General features: G+C 40.5%; 1 protein-coding gene across 1 annotated transcript in view; it reads right to left on the bottom strand.

Moving 5' to 3' along the window:
• Window positions 1–20,204, bottom strand: part of LOC144781957 (cytochrome P450 2G1-like) — a 415,302-nt gene that overhangs the window by 145,038 nt on the left and 250,060 nt on the right. The window lies entirely within an intron of this gene.

Raw genomic sequence — 20,204 nt, 5'->3', positions numbered from 1 at the left:
TGAGAAGAAATCTGGAATATGTTTGATGCCAACTCTTGCAGAATGTGCCATCTTCAACAACAAAATGTTGAATTTAGAAAAGCAAGAGATTGTGAAACTGGAAGCTATTGACAGAGTAGAGCATATGGGATCAACAATTATTTTGTCTGAGAATTTGAAATCAAAATTGGATTCATTAGAGAAGACTATATCTAAAACTGCAGGTTTTGAAAAGAGTCTGAATGTGTGCTTGAACTGCCGTATAATTTTAAGAAGGAATTTACATGTTGAAAGAGGTCTGGTAAATGGATCAATGGGTAATGTTGTTGATTTTGTGAAATACAGAAATAGAGATGGAATTGAATTTTTAAAAATTAAATTTGATGGCATTGAGGAAGTACAGCTAATTGGTCGTTGTTCTGCTAGATTTTTGCTTGTAAAAGACTTATATGTTCACCGTAAGCAGTTTCCTGTTTGCTTGGCATATGCGGTGACAATCCATAAATCGCAAGGTTTAAGTGTAGACAGTGCATTGGTGAATATTGGCAGTTCTGTGTTCAAGGAGGGTAAGGCATATGTGGCATTGTCAAGAGTTAGAACTTTATCGGGATTGTACTTGATTGAGTGTGATGTCACAAACATTTGTGCGGATCTAGATTGTGTTAAGGAATACAATAGGTTGAGAAGAGAGTATGCGCCACATTTGCCTCAATATCCTTTGTTTGAGAAACGTGTGGTAGGCCGGAAACGAAGAAATGTGACCAATACTGGGGAGGTTGTAGCAAAAAGACGAAAAGTCGATGAACCTGAAATTATAAGCAGAAACAAAAAGGATTCTGTTGAAGATGTTGTTGGTTTTCAATTTGAAAACACTTCTGGTGTCAACTGCTATGCTAATGTAGTGGTTAATGTTTTGTTTTCTCTAGAAAATGTAAAAGAAGAGATTGTGGTCAATTCTGATCAAAGATTATGCAGTTTGTTAAATTCTGTGTTAGAGAAATGTAGCACTGATAGAACAAAAATAGAAAGTGTGTCTGAAATTCGAAATCTGTTAGACAGATGTTCAGGCCAAACACAATTCTCTCAAAATATTCAGCAAGATTGTCAGGAGTTTTTAATGTATATGCTTGATGTATTGCATGCTGAAGGTGTAGATGTAGATCACCTGTTTGGGCTTTCTTATCAATGGCAGCATGACTGCGAGAACTGTAGGGTATCAAGTACTACTAGTGTAGACTCAGAAAGATTTATATATTTAACTTTGCCAGACAGTAAATCGGTCTCCTTTAATAAGCTAGTAAAAGCAGCTGATCACAACATGGAATGTAGCCAATGTAAATCTGAAATGATTTCAACATTATTTATACGAACATATGGCCAGTATGTCATTTTAATGTTCCAACGATGTAGGCCTGATGGAACAAAATTGACAACTTTAATTAAAAATGTTGTGGCTTCACAGTTGTCAATATCAGGAAGGACTTTTGTAACTGTAGCAATTATATATCATGACGGCCCTTCAATAACATCAGGACATTACACAGCTTATTTAAAGTCTAGAAATGGCTGGTCATTCTGCAACGATTCTGTTTTAATTTTCCAAAAAAAATTGCCGTATGACCTTAAAAATTCTTACCTGGTGTTTTTAAAACCAAAATTTTAGGGAAAGAATCTCGGGATGTGCTCTGAGGAATTTCAAGAAGTTCTAATGGCTCCTACACGATTTGGCCTTGAGGATCAGTGTAGTACAGAGACATAACTTCTTACCATAACACTGGACGTCATGGAAAAATAAGTGCACTTTGAATGAGTTCAGAAAAACTATTTCTTTTTATAAGCTAATTCAAGCAGCCAATCAAAACATGGAGTAGAGGGAATGTAAGTCTGCAATGCTGTCTACTGTTTTATATTGCTTTGTGATTAAAAGTGATGTAGAGAATTAAATAATTGTAGTAGTCATAGAGGTAGTGTAAGTCTGCTTCATAGTAAGCAGTATCAGTGTCATAGGAAATGTAGAACATGAGTGAGCAAGAAGGGTAAGATATTAGTAGTCCAGGATTGTGAAAATGATCTTCAACATTTTAATTCTGAAAGTTGCGGAAATACAACATGACGGGATTGGCTTACAAGAATTCCAAGAGTTATAAATGGCTCTGACATGATTTGGCCTTGTGGAAACGTATGGTAGAGAGCGAGAAGTCATTTATTGTATGTAACATATTTTTCAAAACGATGGAGGTTTTCTTTCAGAAAGTGGCGGGCTGAAAGTAATAACAGCACAACAGAGTGTAAGCTGTTCATAGGACATCCTTCGACGTCATGGAAAGTAAGTTAACTTTAAGGAGTTCTGAATTCTGATTTGTTATGTTGTATGGGTTTTTTAAACACAATCATTTTGATTGTGTTTTTTTTACCCGCTGTTATATGATGAATACCTTCAAGTCACTGTTTTTAGTGAAATTTGATACATTCTGAGAACAGCAAAAATAAACCATTTAACATGTATAATTAATTCTGTACTGTTTGCATTTATGATGTACATGTAGAACTGTGTAGGAGGCATGGAGAAGGTGAGGCTTCTGTAAGTGTCAAAGTTGTTGCATACAGTGCTCATATTCTACGTAGTCTTTCATATGATAGACTACATTTCCACAATGAGATACCTAAGCAAAGGAAACACAGGTGATATGATTGTGGAATGAGCAAAAAAAATTGCACGTTTTTCAATTATATTACCTGTGTTTTCTAACATTACACATCACATTGTGTAGATGAGGTTTAGGCCTGTTCCTGGAGACAGAGGAGGTCTGACATTTGTTCAAGAGTGCAGTGGACATGACTCACTTCGTTGGTAGGCCTGCACATGTATTATCTCCTCTGTATTCTTCAACAAACCTAAATTTCATCTGCAACTCTGAGTAGGACTTACCTGAAACAAATCTGTGGATAGGTTACACCTTATCGGCATCTTGAAACAATCATTTAAAATGTTAGGGTCAGATTTATGATGGCCGTGCGCCTCTTTTGCTCCGCTGTGGGTCACTTTTGTGTAAAAGATGCACCATGTTGCAAGATAGGTTTCAGTTCATCTCCAGCAAGATACCATCAGTTTAAAATGTATATAATTAGCACTGTGTAGGGGGCATGCAGAAGCTGAAGCTTTTGTAAGTGTCAAAGTTGTTGCATGCAGTGCTGCACTTCTGGGTACTGTTTCATATGCTGGACTACATCTGCACTATGAGATACCTAAGCAAAGGCAACACAGGTGATGTGATTGTGAAATGAGGAAAAGAAACTCCACATTTTTCAATTACATCACCTGTGTTTCCTAAGTTTACGAATGACATTGTGCAGATGAAGTTTAGGTCTGTCCACGGACACAGAAGAGGTCTGGCCTTTGTTCAAGAGTGAAGTGGACATGACTTACTTCATTGGTAGGCCTTCACATGTATTATCTCCTCTGTATTCTTCAACAAGCATAAATTTGATATGCAATCCTGAGTAGGCCTCACCTTAAACAAACCTCTGGAGAGGCCACACCTTATCGTCATCCTGAATCAATCATTTCAAATGTTAGGGACAGATTTATGGTAGGTGTATGCCTCTTTTGCGCCACTGTGCGTCACTTTTGTGATGCAGCGGCGGTGCAAAAGATTTGCTATGAGGCGACAAAATTACAAATTGATGCATCTAGGCAGATGTGTCATGCTGTAAAAAACCCGTGCCACATGAAACCGATGCAGCAGTGATGCAAAAGATGCACCATGTTGCAAGACAGGCCTGACTTCATCTCCAACAAGATAAGAAGCTAAGTCTTCTGTAAATGTCAACATTTTTGCATATACTGCTCAACTTCTATGCACTTTTTGATATGCTAGACTCCATCTGCACTATGAGATACCTAACCAAAGGCAACACAGGTGATGTGATTGTGAAATGAGGAAAAGAAACTCCACATTTTTCAATTACATCACCAGTGTTTCCTAAGTTTACGAATGACATTGTGCAGATGAACCTTAGGTCTGTCCACGGACACAGAAGAGGTCTGGCCTTTGTTCAAGAGTGAAGTGGACATGACTTACTTCATTGGTAGGCCTTCACATGTATTATGTCCTCTGTTCTCTTCAACAACTCGAAATTTCATTTGGAACCCTGAGTAGGCCTCACCTCAAACAAACCTCTGGATAGGACACATCTTATTGGCATCCTGAAACAATCATTTAAAATGTTAGTGTCTTGCGACACTTTTGTGAGACAACAGCAGTGCAAAAGATGCACCATGTTTTAAGATAGGCCTCACTTCATCTGCATCAAGATACTGTTAGTTTAAAATGTATATCTTTAGGACTGTGTAGGGGGCCTGGAGAAGCAGAAGCTTCTGTAAGTGTCAAAGTTGTTGAAAAACTGTTTGTCCTTCAATCTTTTCCCTTGTCTTTTCTAATTTTTAAATACATGTTTTAATATTTTTCAAATGTTTGTTCTCTCTTTCACAGATTGAAAGTATAAAAATAAAAAGTGAGTAAGTTAACGACAATTATAAGGTAAATGTTTTGTACTCTTTTCGTTACTTTTCTATCACATTCACCTACTATTAGTTCCACAGCTTCATTTCTTTAACCCTCAGTTTCCAGCCTTTGCTACTTTCCTCATTCCTTTCTCTATTACCTACTTACTCAACTCCTTCCACTCTTTTTCTCAGTCCCTCTCTTCTCATAGTTCCTCACTCTTGTTCACTCACTCCGTCTCTATTACTCTTAGTGTCTTTGACTGATCACTCTTTCACTACTTGTTCATAATGCTTTCTCTGTGTAGTTGAAGCACACTAAGGGGCATATTATGAACACAGCCAATAAAATTATTGCTGTTTTTATTGGCAGAAAACTGCTGCAAAAGTGGTTTTAGCGGCAGTTTTCTGCCGCAAAAGCGGCTTTAGCGACACATTTCTGCCGATAAAAGCTGCAAAACTTTTATTGGCTATGTTGATGATATGGCTCTATGTTATTTACATTTCTTTGCTGTTTCAATTAATCTTTTTCTGTTATTTTTTCTTTTCTGTTTTCTGTTTTTTCTCTCTGTTATTCCACATGTTTTAATCTTATTTTGAACATTCACTCACATTCTCCAAGAAACTCTTCTTTGTTATTGTTCTACTCTCTTTTTTTTCTTTCACTTCCTTTTTTATTTTGTTTTTCACAATTATACCCTCTTCCATCTTTTCTTCGGTAAATACATCTATTAAACAGTATCTCTGGTTTACTCCCTATAGCTGTCTTTCTTTTAACATTACTCTCTGTTTACTTCCCTTATACTAACTCTTCTTTTTTTTTTTTTTTTTTTTTTTTGGTTCGCTCCTGGTTCGCGAACCGGGAAGCGAACGGGGAAGCGAACCAAAAGAAATAGAGCTTGCCAGAGTGCTAAACATTCTAGCAATTTTTTTTGAAAGGGGAGGTAGTTCTGAAAAGAACTTTTTTTTAAATGTTTTTGTTGTTTTATATTTTTTTTTATTTTTCTGAACATTTTTTGTTTTTTTTGTATTTTTTGAACAGTTTTATGTTTTTTTTGGTTTTTGATGGAGGGGAAACAACAAAAAACAGGCATTGGAAAGGGCTCAACAGGAGCAAAAAAAAAAAATTACTGTCTGCGGCGTTTAGGGCAATTGTGATTTTCATAAGCTCGGTTAATTAAGGTAATACTCATATTACCACAAGACAGTAATGCACCACAATACAAGCAGGTAAACTTCATATGGACAAAGTTGTCCTGAATGTTTGGCACGGTTTCCCGTGCCTCTGCTGCTGTCAAAGATATCTGTGATGATGACCTGGCCACAGGAGTTGTTGGGTTGTCCTGCTGGTCACGCATCTCTGCCCGGCTGTAGTTTAATGGATGCCACCTGCTCATATGACGATGCATGGTGTAGTTACCGAAGCTGTATTTTTTTAAGGTGCCTCTAGATAACTTCTCCTTACATATGAGGCAGGTGACATATCTGGCATTTACTTTCTTCTGCCCTTCAGGGATCGAAAAAAACTGCCAAATAAAACTGGTTTTCCGATGAGAAACCCGGGGCTGCTCTTCTAAAAACTGTGGTCCTTCTGTCTCCTCTTCCTCTTGCTCATCCTCTTCCTCCTCTGTGTTGCTGATGAACTGGGGAGGTGGTCCTCTCTTCCCATGAGGAGGTGGTGGTGGTGGTGGGGGTCCACCAGCTGAAGCTACCAATGAAGCCATTGCTGAACTATCAAAAAAGGTCTTCCTCTCACAAAGATGAAAGTCAGAGTGAGGAAAGAAGGAGGGGTTTTCATCATTTGGGAAAAACAATAGTTCTAAACCAATGAAAAGTGTTATTTTTAGGTCACCTGACCTAGCCTTACATCATTATGAAACCAAAAGTGAAATGAACCAATGAAAAGTTTTATTAACAAGTTACATGACCTGTTACGCTTATGTTACGCGCTGCGGAACGCGCCCCGGATCGCTTCCGGGTCGCTGCGCTTCGCGCCTCGGTTCGCGCTCCGGAGCACTTCTGGGTGCGCTAACGCGGCGCGTCATAAGACGCATTACGCGGCAACGCGATACGTCGCGCTTTCGCGACACGCCCCTGATCGCTTTCGGGGAGCTGCGCTTCGCGTCTCAGTTCGCGTACCGGAGCACTTCCGGGTGCGCTAACGCGGCGCGTCATAAGACGCATTACGCGACAACGTGATACGTCGCGCTTCCGCGACGCGTCACGATGTTGATTTCTAACGCGGAAGTTGCGCAAACGGAACGTTTACCGGTTCGCGGACCGGGTCGCGGCATCAAATTGAGCTAACGGGAAGCTTCCCGGTTCGCGAACCGGGAGCGAAGAAAAAAAAATATTTAAAAAAAATTATTAATAAACATATAACATATATTTTTGGATTTAAAGAAGAATACATTTTACAGCTACAGATATTAGCTTTTAAAAAAACCAATGAAATTCACTGAAAAAACCATAGGTTATAGACCATATATAGTTAGGAATTAGCATTTACAAAACCTTGAAAATTCACTGAAAAAACCATAGGTTATAGACCATATATAGTTAGGAATTAGCATTTAAAAAACCTTATTTTACTCACACAAAACCATTGAAATTCCATATATAGTTAGTTGTACTAACTATATATCGCGCACCCGCAATCCACTGCTGCTCATGTCACATATTACATCATTCATGACATGGTCAGTGACATCACTGATGACATCTCAAATGACATCACTGATGACATCACTGATGACATCTCAAATGACATCACTGATGACATCACTGATGTCATCTCAAATGACATCACTGATGACATCACTGATGTCATCTCAAATGACATCACTAATGACATCACTGATGACATCACTGATGACATCTCAAATGACATCTCAAATGACATCACTGATGACATCTCATTTGACATCACTGATGACATCACTGATGACATCTCAAATGACATCACTGATGACATCACTGATGACATCTCATTTGACATTACTGATCACATCACTGATGACATCATTCATGTGATATTATGATGAACCTCTTCAGACTCTTATATAATCTTAGATACACTCAGTATAAACATACACTCACAGACTGTCACTCATCCATGGAGTTACTCACACACCTAGTCAGTCATGCAAAGAATCAATCACACCTCCATTTCCTCAACTATACAGTTATACACACCTTACTTATTCAAACATATACTAAAACATATTTACTCACTTATACAATCCTGGATACAAGTTCACAATGATCCATACAGCCACTCACACATTCACTGGCTCTTATGCACAGTTATTTATATATGTCAACTCTCACATGTACTGTATTTTACATATGTACTTACTTTGACATGTAGCACTGAGATATCCATTCACTCACCAATACACTCATGCACACAGTCAACCGCCCATACAGCTGTTTCCACATGCACTTTTGAACCCATACATCTAGTGAATCAACTGCTCACACATCTATGCAGAGAGTCATACACCTCCCAGCCACCCACACACACACTCAGTCTCCCATACAAATGCTTGGGCAACCAATCAATAACCCATATAGTTAATCATATAGCTACTGATCAACACATGCAGCAGTTTACAGAACAACAGACATAATGATGCACAAATTAAGACAGTTTAGTCACTAACCCATGCACTCAGTGAGACACATTTAATCAGTCACTCATACAGTCAGTCATGCCCCTACTAAATCCTTCATCAAGACACTTATACATCCACTCATTCTTCAATCTGTAAGACATATTTTAACTTTACAGAAAAATACAGTCACTGGATGTTGTCATCAGTGATGTCATCAGTGATGTCATTTGAGATGTCATCAGTGATGTCATCAGTGATGTCATTTGAGATGTCATCAGTGATGTCATCAGTGATGTCACTGACCATGTCATGAATGATGTAATATGTGACATGATCAGCAGTGGATTGCGGGTGCGCGATATATAGTTAGTACAACTAACTATATATGGAATTTCAATGGTTTTGTGTGAGTAAAATAAGGTTTTTTAAATGCTAATTCCTAACTATATATGTCTATAACCTATGGTTTTTTCAGTGAATATATATATATTCACTGAAAAAACCATAGGTTTCACACCAGTTATAGTTAGCTGGAAATTTTACTCGCATAAAACCATTGAAATTCCCACGTTATAGTTAGTTGGACTCACTATAACTTGCGCGTGCAATGCACTGCTGATGACGTCACATATTACATCACTCATGACATGGTCAGTGACATCACTCATGACATCACTGATGACACCATCCAGTGAATGTGTGTCTTTCCGACAAATAAATATGTGTTATATATGTATATGTAAAAGTTGATGGAAGAATAAATGTTTAAATAAGTGTTTACATGGATGTTTTTTTTTTTTTAAATTGATTGGTTAACTGGCTTATTAAGTGTATCTTAGGCAATACATATATTAGTGAGTAATGTTTAAATATTTAAATCTAAGGATTAGTGTTTCACTTTGTGTATAAGTGGCTGCATGGGTTGGTGAGTAGCTACATGTGTATGTATATGGGTTATTAGATGTTTTTTTTAATATCAATATGAGTGTCTATATGTTTGGTGGGGGTATTACTTAGAACATAGATGCATGAGTGAGTGACTCTCTGTTTGTATGTGTTTTGAAGACAGCATATGTGCAGGACTGTATGGGTGGATGACTGTGTATATGTGTGTGTTACCTACTGAATGACTGTCTCACTAGTGTCTTTATCAGTAACTACATATGTTTTAATGTATTATATGTGAATATTGATGTATATAAGTGAGTATATGTGAGAGTAAGGGATTGTAAGAGTTCCTGTTTAAATAAGTATGTGTTTCTATAAGTGATTGTTTAAGAGAGTAAGTATGTGTAAGGTTCCTTAGAAGTAAGGTGGTAGTGTGTGTATAGCTGTGTATGCAAATAAATGGATGTTCAATAGTTTATTTGCATGTGTGAGTATGTGTGAGAGTATCTTTTGGATGACTGTCGGTGTGTAACAGGATGTATAGGTGTATCACTACATATGATGAGTGAGTATACGTATGGGTGATTATATAGAACTGTTGGTGAATGAGTGGAAGTGTATATAGATGGTGGAATTATTGAATTGGTTGTTGTAACTGGTATGGGTATCTCCACTTTTTTGAAAATGTTAGTTTCTATTTTTGAATATGTGTTTTAAGGGTTACATTACAGTGAAAGGAGGTCTGTCACTGTATCACAAGGATGGTGTCATCAGTGATGTCATGAGTGATGTCACTGACCATGTCATGAGTGATGTAATATGTGACGTCATCAGCAGTGCATTGCACGCGCAAGTTATAGTGAGTCCAACTAACTATAACGTGGGAATTTCAATGGTTTTATGCAAGTAAAATTTCCAGCTAACTATAACTGGTGTGAAACCTATGGTTTTTTCAGTGAATTTAATAGGTTTTTTAAATGCTAATTCCTAACTATAACTGGTGTGAAACCTATGGTTTTTTCAGTGAATTTCATAGGTTTTTTAATAGCAAATCTCTATAGGTATGAAATGTAATATTTTTATAACGAATTTTATATTGTATAATTATGTAATATTTATTTTTTATTATTTTTTTTTTTTTGCCCCGGAGCGCTCCCGGGGCGCGTCCCGATGCGCTCACCGGTAAGCGTAGTGCTACGGCGCGCCCCGGGGCGCGTACCGGTGAGCGTCCCGTTAGCGCTATTCCCGCGCACGAAAACAACATCGTGACGTATCGCGCAGCCGCGTGATGCGTCATATGATGCACAGCGTAAGCGCACCCGGAAGCACGCGAGCGCATACGATCGTGAAACGTCCTGACGCGCTTACGCAACGCGCCCCCGGGCGCGCCCCGGAGCGCGCCCCGGGGTGCGTAGCGTAAGCGCGTCGGGTCATGTGACCTGAAAATAACACTTTTCATTGGTTCACAACACTTTTGGTTTCCAAATAATGAAAGCCCTGGTCATGTGACTTGAAAATAACACTTTTCATTGGTTCACAACACTTTTGGTTTCCAAATGATGAAAGCCCTGGTCATGTGACTTGAAAATAACACTTTCCATTGGTTAAGAACACTTTTGTTTTCCAAATGATGAAAGCCCCCACCTTTTTTCCTCATTTTCACTTTGTTATTTGAGTGAGGAAGACCTGCTTTTTCCTTACAGAGATGGCTACAGTCACATCAGCAGCTGGAGCATCTGCCCAACCACCACCACCACCACCATCAAAAAGACCACCAGAAGATCACATTGGTGGTCAAGAAGAAGAGGAGGAGGATGATGAAGAGGAGGGACAGACAAGGCATTTCCTGCCTGAAGATAATCAGCCCTACAAACCAAAAGAGCACTTCGTATGGCAGTTCTACAAAATCCCAAGGGGTTTCAAAAAAGTCAACGCTGCGAAGGTGACTTGTCTGATTTGTGGTGTTGAGCTGTCCAGGGGGAACCCTAACAAAAAATATTCCTTCGGGAATCATACCATGATTCGGCACATGATCCGTTGGCACCCAATCAACTATTCTGCTGCAGAGGTAAGGGACCTCTGCAGTAAGCTACCCCATCAACATCCAGACCCTCAACATCGAAAGAACCAACTCCATCGGGTTCAGAGGCAATAGAGACAATGCCTATCATACAACCAAAATTTAACGATTTTAAAATCGTGTGCAATTATTGTGGAAAGTTACTTTGCTATGGTGAGCAAAGTATAAAACTTATCATCTGTGCTGGGGATAACCATAAGTGCCCGAAAAACCCCTAATTTTTTCTGTTTTTTTTTGCTCCAGTTGAGCCATTTACAATTCCCTGTTTTTTGTTTCTCCCCATAAAAAATACAAAAAAAATATAAAACTGTTCAGAAAAGCCAAAAAAAGTAACAAATTTTCAGAAAAACAATAAAAAAATAATAAAACAACAAAAAAATAAAAAAACAGTTCTTTTTAGAACTACCTTTAATTTATAAAAATAAACCTATATTTTTTAAAGAATCTCTGTCAATCTTTTTTCTGCAGGGTACGCGTACCGGTACGTGCACCGGGGCGCGCACCGGGGCGCGCACCCAAAAATAAAAAAATAAAGAAAGAGTGAGCATGAGGGAAGAACACAGAGAGAGTAATGTTAATAGAAAAAGAGCTAGAGGGAGCAACACAGAGGGATTGTTTATTACATATTAAAAAACAGAGAAGGTGTAATAGGGTGTAAGTGAGAAAAGGAAAATGAATAAGGGAGCGAAAGTAGGGAAGAGACAAAAAGAAGACTAAAGTAGAGGTACTGGTAGAATGTGAGTGGGTGTTGAAAGTAAAAGGAAGGACAGTAAAGAATGGGGAATGAGGGGTAGTGACGGAACCGGAATAAATGAACAATGGTGAGGGAGGGTGAGAAAAGAGCAGTGAGTGTAAGTAAAGAGGGGTGAAAGAGGGTGGATAAAAGTGAATAAGACATGGGGAGTGACAGAGAGAAAAGAGAGAGAGAGTAAAGGAAGGAGTGACTGAAAGAGTCTGAGTGAAACAGGAAAGAAAGGTAAGTAAGGCCATGTGGGTGACTTATAGGGAGTCAGTGGGTGTAGGTGGGGTGTGGGTGTGTAAGGTGTGTGTGTGAGTGTGGGTGTGTGGGGTGTTTGGGTGTGGGTGGAGGTGTGGGTGTGTGAGATATGTGTGGGGGGGTGTGGGTGTGGGGGGTATGTGTGTGGAGTGTGTGTGTGTGTGTGTGTGTGGGATGTGTGTGTGTGTGTGTGTGAGGAGTGTGTGTGTGGCTGTGTGTGTGTGTGTGTAAGGTGTGTGTGTGGTGTGTGTGGGGTGTTTGGGTGTGGGTGGAGGTGTGGGTGTGTGAGATATGTGTGGGGGGGTGTGGGTGTGGGGGTATGTGTGTGGAGTGTGTGTGTGTGGGGGGGGGGATGTGTGGGTGTGTGTGTGTGAGGAGTGTGTGTGTGGCTGTGTGTGTGTGTTTGTAAGGTGTGTGTGTGGTGTGTGTGTGGGGTGTATGTCAGAGGGTTTGTTGTAGGAGACTGCTTTAATTCCGTTGCTGTTTTTGATTTTTTCTGCTTAGCATCTTTTCGTCTCCTTTGCATTGAGGGCATATTTCCTTACTATTGAAATCTTGATTTTAATCTGTGGAAAACAAAAAAAAAATCATTGTAGACCACTATTACCAAACAACAAAACAATGACAATAAGCAAACAATATAAACACTATAATACTTATACATATGACCTTATCTCTGTTTTTTAAATATAATTCTGAAAAAATATTTCGGGCACATGAATTGGTTTTACATTATTGACAAGGATTAGATAGTATCTACATGACTAAAAAAATATATTTGCACATTTCACAATCATATCACCTGTGTTTCCTCAGATTAGTAAACAGATTGTACACATGAGGTAAGGACTGTCCTGGGGAGCATAGGTGGTGAGGCCGGTGTCTAAGAGTGCACTGGACTGCACTTCATGAAGCCTATCCCCCACTGCACTCTTAGACACAGCCCTCACCTCCTTTCTACCCCTGGACAGACCTCTCTTCCACTACACTCTTCAACACAGGCATCACCTCCTATGCACCCCTGGACAATCCTCACCTCTTCTGCAACCCTGAATAGACCTCAACTCATCTGCACCATTAGACAGGCCTCAGTTCATCTACACCCCTGGACACGCCTCATCTCATCTGCACCTGTTACCATCAATTATACTCAATGTATTGAGGCCTGTCCAAGGGGCACAGATTAGATAATGCTTGTCTAAGGGTCAGAGGAGGTAAGTCCTCTCAATTGCACTCATGGACACAGGCCTCAACTCCTTTGCGCCCCTGGACATGCCTCACCTCATCTGCACAATCCACTTCCTAATTTGAGGAAACACAGGTAACATACATTTCCTCTCTTGCAAACATTTCTACCAAGCATTACCAAAAAAATGACACAAACCAACAGCAAAGAAGCTCAGTGTCCTTCCTAATCTGAGGTAACACAGGTGACATGATTGTGAAAAGTTCAAATATTTTTATGTAATCATGCACACAATATTTATTCCTTCTCAAAAATGTAAAAGCCATAGATTTGTCCCAAAACCGTTTTTTGAATAACATTTTAGAAACAGAGCGCAGGTCCTATGTACAAGCATTCAATTTCACTACTAAAACCTCACTATTTTACAAAATACAAATCCTCTATCTTGCAAATATTGATACCATGCATTTTCAAAAAGCATCACACAAACCAACAGCAAAAAAGCTCAATGTGCTTCCTAATCTGAACTCTCTATCTATATTGAATGAATCATAACTCACCTTTACAAATGCTTTGGGAGATTGACAACAGTGTCAGATACACACACCAATATTTCTTTAGCAGAGCAAAAGGTATGTACTGCAGGCACTGCAACCATGAATGGCACAGAAAACCTCTAATTCTACACACATATCTCTCATGTTAACCAATTAAAACTCTTCCCTCTCTATTTTCAAACCAACACCCTTCCCCCCCTCAGCCCTTTCTGCCTGTTACCATAGCAACTCCCTCCTCACTCACCTCTCAGGGTTAAAAGTTTATTCTACAATGTTGCAAATGAACTCAGCAAGGATGTTTGACCTCTCAATACACCAGCTTATCAGTGCAATCTTTCTTTTAATGACTTTTTCTTAACCATTCAAATTACTTCTTTCATAGAACAGAACCATGCACCCTAACATTCAGTTTTCAACTATCTGAATCCACCAATCATTGCTTGTGATTCAAGAGCACTGAAACTCCACATTTTTTTTTTGCAAACTCCTACTGTTCCAACTGCCATGTCATTCCTACACTTCATCTGACTGCACCAGAACCTCCTCTCACCATGTACTCTGTCTGGATTATTGGACATAGCTATATTCACTGGGCTCAAAGGTATGCAGCTATCAGAAATTTTCACAACCTTGATTTACCAAATGTGCACATAAAATGGATTGGCCAAAGAGGATTGAGATGTCATCAATTGATACCATTGGTGAAAACCTTTTACCATCTGCCACACCCTGACCTCATAATTTTGCACTGTGGTGGAAATGTCCTAGGCACTTTGACTGGGGTAGGTCTGGAGATGGTTTTAAAGGACACCTTTGGGCAATTGATGACACTTTTTCCACAAACTGCCTTGGTATATTCCAATATATGCCAAAGACAGAAATGGAAGTGGTCCAACCAATTTTGTCCACAATTTGAGAAAGCACGGAAACATGTGAATAAATCTGTTTCTGCTTACATGAGAGACTATGGAATGGGTTCAATATACAACAATAACTTGCGTTACAACATGCAAGATATCTACAGAGGAGATGGTGTGCACTTCTCAGATGAGGGGAATAGAATATTCCTCCTGAATATAAGACTGTGCATTGGAACCTACTTGTAGGTACCTAAATGAGCCACAGTACCCAAAAGCTCTTTTCAGAGCTACCCTACCTCTGATCACTCAAAATGATTACTTTTCTCTAACTTTTTTCACTATTTTTCACCAAAGTACGCTCCCCGGTACGCGTACCGGGCGCTCCCCCCGCGAAAAATTAAAAAACAAATTGTTATTTTTGGGCCTATATGGGCCTCCTAAGCCCCCCTCAGAAAATCTAGGGGGTCAGGGGGTGTCTACCGTGCCCCCTTTTACCCATTCCCAACGTTGTTTGTCCTCCATCTTGTGTCTCAAATCTACCGAAACACAAGATGGAGGACTCCCGTTGCGCTTACCGGTATGCGTACCGGGGAGCGCACCGGTGAGCGCTCCCAAAAATGTTTAAAAGTTAATTTACATAAAAACTACTGAAGAGACTTTCACCAAATATAGAATAGGCCCTACTACATACCAGTCCCTAACATTTCCCCAAATTTGGTGGAATTCCATTGAGCCATTTGAGCTGTAGCCCTGTCTAAATATCCTGAGGTAAATGACATGACAAAAACACATATGAAGTGTTAGGATTTACAACCAATTAAAATGTTACTTTCATTTTCTACTTTTTTTTCCTGACATTTGATTGGTTATGTACATGAATATAAATGAAAAATGAGAGGGAAACACAGCCATTTTGACTACACCTACCTGAGGTACATCTTGAAAAAAAATTCTCCATTTATCTTCATAACCTTTTAATAAGGTAGGTTGTTAATTTGTAAGGGGCACTTTAAGTTAATTTGTAAAAACGTTTTCTGATAGTTATTTACTGTCCCTCTGTTATAGTTATAGATTGAGATAGGCTTCTCTGTTATAGTTATGGATTGAGTTAGGCTTCTCTGGTATAAATATGAAATTACTTAGGCTTCTTCACATACACTTTTTTGATATTTCTACTTCCTGCCTGATACCATACACTGCCCAAAGATAAATTCACTGTTTAAAACTCAGACGTACCTGTCTAAACTTAAACCCAACACTGCCCTAACTCTACTGATATATTTATTTTTAATGCAATTTACAGCAAGAAAATGGAAGGAGAAGCAAATATTTCTTTCGAAATAGTTATTCAAAACAATCCTGAGGAAGACTGTGACTTTATGGATCAGTCTCTAGACGAAGAGTTAGTTAATTGTGTGGAAGAAATTGAATCATGGACTGAAAATGAGGACATTCCTGACGATATAATGTTGGAAGTGTTATTAAATTTTGAAAAATCACAGCAATAAATTATTATTTAATAATTAAAAATTCTTCCAGACATTATTCTTTTTTATATGTAATTCATGAAATAGTTCCAAAATGAATATAATATAATGTGAGACTTATAGTATACTGTGCAACTTTTTTTTGTTGCATAGTAATTTTGCTCATAGTTACTTCCTTTCTCCCACTATATTATCTCCAATGTGTATTTGACATCTCTTTTTCATCTCCTGCCTCCATGTTGTTTCTACTTTCCTGACAAACTATGGTATGGATTCCATATACCACAATAACTTCTGTAACAACATGCAAGTTATCTACAGAGGAGACAATCTACATTGAATTTAAAACTCTGCATTGGTACCTACATGCTGGTACTTATATCACCCACACAACACAACAACTCTATGCAAACCTACCCTACCTCTAAAACCTTTAAATTATTATTTTACTGTTTCATTGGGTTTGCCTTTTGGTATGCTCCCCGGTAAGCTCCCCGGTGCGCGTACCGGACGCTCCCCCCGCGAAAATCGAAAAAAAATCAAACATTTTTTTTGTCCCGCGGGACCCTTTTATGGCCCCCACATCAAACCTAGGAGGTCAGGGGGGGTCTACCCTGCCCCCTTTTGGTCATTTCCCCCTTTGTTTTTGCCACCTCTTGTGTCTCGATCCTACCGAGACACAAGATGGCAGCCGCTCCGGACTGTTTGGAATGTTTACAGACACCCGAGAGCCAATCAGCTTTCCGCACGTGAACTCGCGGTGCGCGCTGGTACGCTCCCCGGTGCGCGTACCGGGGCGCGCTTATAGATATATATATATTTTTTAACCTAAATTATTCAAAATCCTCTGGAGCGCATATCTTGAGAAATAGCAAAGGCACATCGGGCTACCAGTCCCTACAATTTTGGCAAGTTTGGTGAAAATCCATTCAGCCGTTCGAGCTAAAAGTGAGTCCAACCGCCCTATGGAAATTAACATGGGGAAAACACGTTTTGGGACCCCCCTTTTATCTCGGCCCCCGCTTGACGAATCCCCCCTAAACTTTCAGGAAAGGAGCGGAGCGCAGCGAGGCAAATTTGAGGAAAATTACAGGCAGATCCCTCAATCTGCGCCAAAGTTATTCCCAATAGAATGTTGTGGATTTCCTTTGGAAAACAATCCTAACTATAACTACCTACTGGCGACCGCCAGTAGGTTATATATATATATATATATATTCACTGAAAAAACCATAGGTTATAGACCATATATAGTTAGGAATTAGCATTTACAAAACCTTGAAAATTCACTGAAAAAACCATGGGTTATAGACCATATATAGTTAAGAATTAGCATTTACAAAACCTTATGCATAAACACGAAAATGTTTTTACCTACCACGTACTTGACATTTTAAAGCTTTTGATATTTGCTAATAAAAAACCATTGAAATTCACTGAAAAAAACATAGGTTATAGACCATATATAGTTAGGAATTAGCATTTACAAAACCTTGAAAATTCACTGAAAAAACCATGGGTTATAGACCATATATAGTTAAGAATTAGCATTTACAAAACCTTATTTTACTCACACAAAACCATTGAAATCATTTGAGATGTCATCAGTGATGTCATCAGTGATGTCACTGACCATGTCATGAATGATGTAATATGTGACATCATCAGCAGTGGATTGCGGGTGCGCGATATATAGTTAGTGCAACTAACTATATATGGAATTTCAATGGTTTTGTGTGAGTAAAATAAGGTTTTGTAAATGCTAATTCTTAACTATATATGGTCTATAACCCATGGTTTTTTCAGTGAATTTTCAAGGTTTTGTAAATGCTAATTCCTAACTATATATGGTCTATAACCTATGTTTTTTTCAGTGAATTCCAATGGTTTTTTATTAGCAAATATCAAAAGCTTTAAAATGTCAAGTACGTGGTAGGTAAAAACATTTTCGTGTTTATGCACGCTGATGTGCTTTGAACGCTTCCCCCCCCTCTTTTCTTTTAGGAGTATTCTCTCTTTGCAGATAGTGAAGGGTAGGTAACGCAGGCCTTTGCCCCCGTTGTAATCCGTCGTGCCTGCTTCCCTCTCCATTTGATTGATTGTTATCCAAGCATTTACTGTTTTGGAATTGCTTCTCTTTGGTTCATTCTCTATTTACAAACAAGCACAGAGTCGCAATACTCTGTTTAGTCTTTGCAGATAGTGAAAAATCGTTAGAAAAAACAAAAGGAATCAAGCAAAATCAGTAGGCCACTAATGGGATCTCTTTTTGACCTCGCTAAAATAGAAACATTAGGAACAACCCCTCATGAGAAATATGAAACTAGTGAGAGGAACCGAGCTCGACGCCATGATGGCTGCAAGACAGCTCGGCTCCGCCGCCCACCCCGCCCAAAATAACGACAAACCCTATGCAAATATTATAAATATATACAACACACCAGCAAAGTAACAGGGTAAAACGTTTTATTAAATAACTATTTACATGGCAGCCTGCTGCAACATTGATCCAAATACATGCCGCCGTTCCCGGGATTTCTCCCCGACTACTCTGCGGCCTACGAGATGGAGAGGCCAGGGCGTTGACTATGCGGGGCCTCCGGCCGCAACCACAGCGCCAACGATCGCTGCTGACGGAGGGGAGCTTTGCCGGTGAGACCACTGATCTGAAGAACCGCTGCCTGCGGTGCCTCCCTGAGCCGCTTGACGGAGGCCCCCGTGGGGCGGTGTGGTGGCGCGGACTCGGAAGGGGCGCTTGGCTCCTGCCCCCTCCCCAAGTCTTGTTGCCCTGGTGTGGCTTGAGATCGCCCCCGACATAGGCGGTCGGCTCCCGGGGTCCGGCGGAACTTTTTGCCTTTTGGTGACTCTTCCATTCTGGACCTTGTCCCACAATCCGTTTGACCTGAAGACACGTCCTGCGGTGCCCTGGTCCGACCATCACATATACCTGCGCCAGGAGACGGCGGGGGTGCACTGGAAGGAAGAGGCGGCGCGAACGAGCCTCCCCCACCTCCCCAGGTGGAGGTTTCTCAGCTGCACCCCAGCGCTTAACTCGGCAGCTGAGTTACGCCAACTCTTGTGGCACAGTGCCTACCTGCGCCACGAAACGGCGTGGGGTGCACCGGAAGGGAGAGGCGGCGCGAACGAGCCTCCCCCACCTCCCCAGGTGGAGGTTTCTCAGCTGCACCCCAGCGCTTCACTCGGCAGCTGAGTTACGCCCACTCTTGCGGCACAGTGCCTCTCTCGGCCAGCTGAGTTGAGCCTGCTCTTGCTATTACAACGTCTCACCCGCCATCCGGCTGAATTGCACCCACTCTTGCAGTACAGCGACAGGCGGCTGCCACGGAGCTCACGAAATGGCGATCGGCTCCACAGACTTGGGCCTGGCCTGGAAGAATGGCTCTGGGCAACCCTGGAACTCGGACGCTTGACTGCTAGGGCATGTGCCCCATTCCCAAAAGCGTCCCCTCAGCCTTGAAGATTCTACAAGAGTCACCGGGGCCCCCGACTCCCGCAGACTTCCGGTGGGGAGCGACTGCCATGATTGCTCGCGGAACGGTCACGACGTAGCCACGGGATGCTCTCATGCTGACGCCAGCTTCAGTCTGTAACATCCAGAATTATTGTAGTATCGCGTTGTCGCGTAATGCGTCATATGACGCGCCGCGTTAGCGCACCCGATGCACGAAGCGCAGCTTCCCAGAAGCGATCCGGGGCGCAGCGCGGAGCGGAGCGCGTAACGTAAGCATAACAGGTCATGTGACTTGTTAATAAAAATTTTCATTGGTTCATTTCACTTTTGGTTTCCTAATGATGTAAGGCTAGGTCATGTGACCTAAAAATAACACTTTTCATTGGTTTAGAACTTTTTTTTTTGTCCCAAATGATGAAAACCCCTCCTTGTTTCCTCACTCTGACTTTCATCTTTGTGAGAGGAAGACCTACAGTGCCTCGCTCAGCCACCTGAGTTACGCCCGCTCTTGCGGCACAGTGCCTCGCTCGGCCAGCTGAGTTGCGCCCACTGTTGTAGCACAGTGCCTCGCTCGGCC

This window comes from Lissotriton helveticus, chromosome 9 (assembly GCF_964261635.1).
Source record: "Lissotriton helveticus chromosome 9, aLisHel1.1, whole genome shotgun sequence".
In the NCBI taxonomy this organism is placed as follows: Eukaryota; Metazoa; Chordata; class Amphibia; order Caudata; family Salamandridae; genus Lissotriton; species Lissotriton helveticus.
The sequence above is the reverse complement of the archived record's forward strand: the minus strand, read 5'-3'. Positions and strand labels throughout refer to the sequence as shown.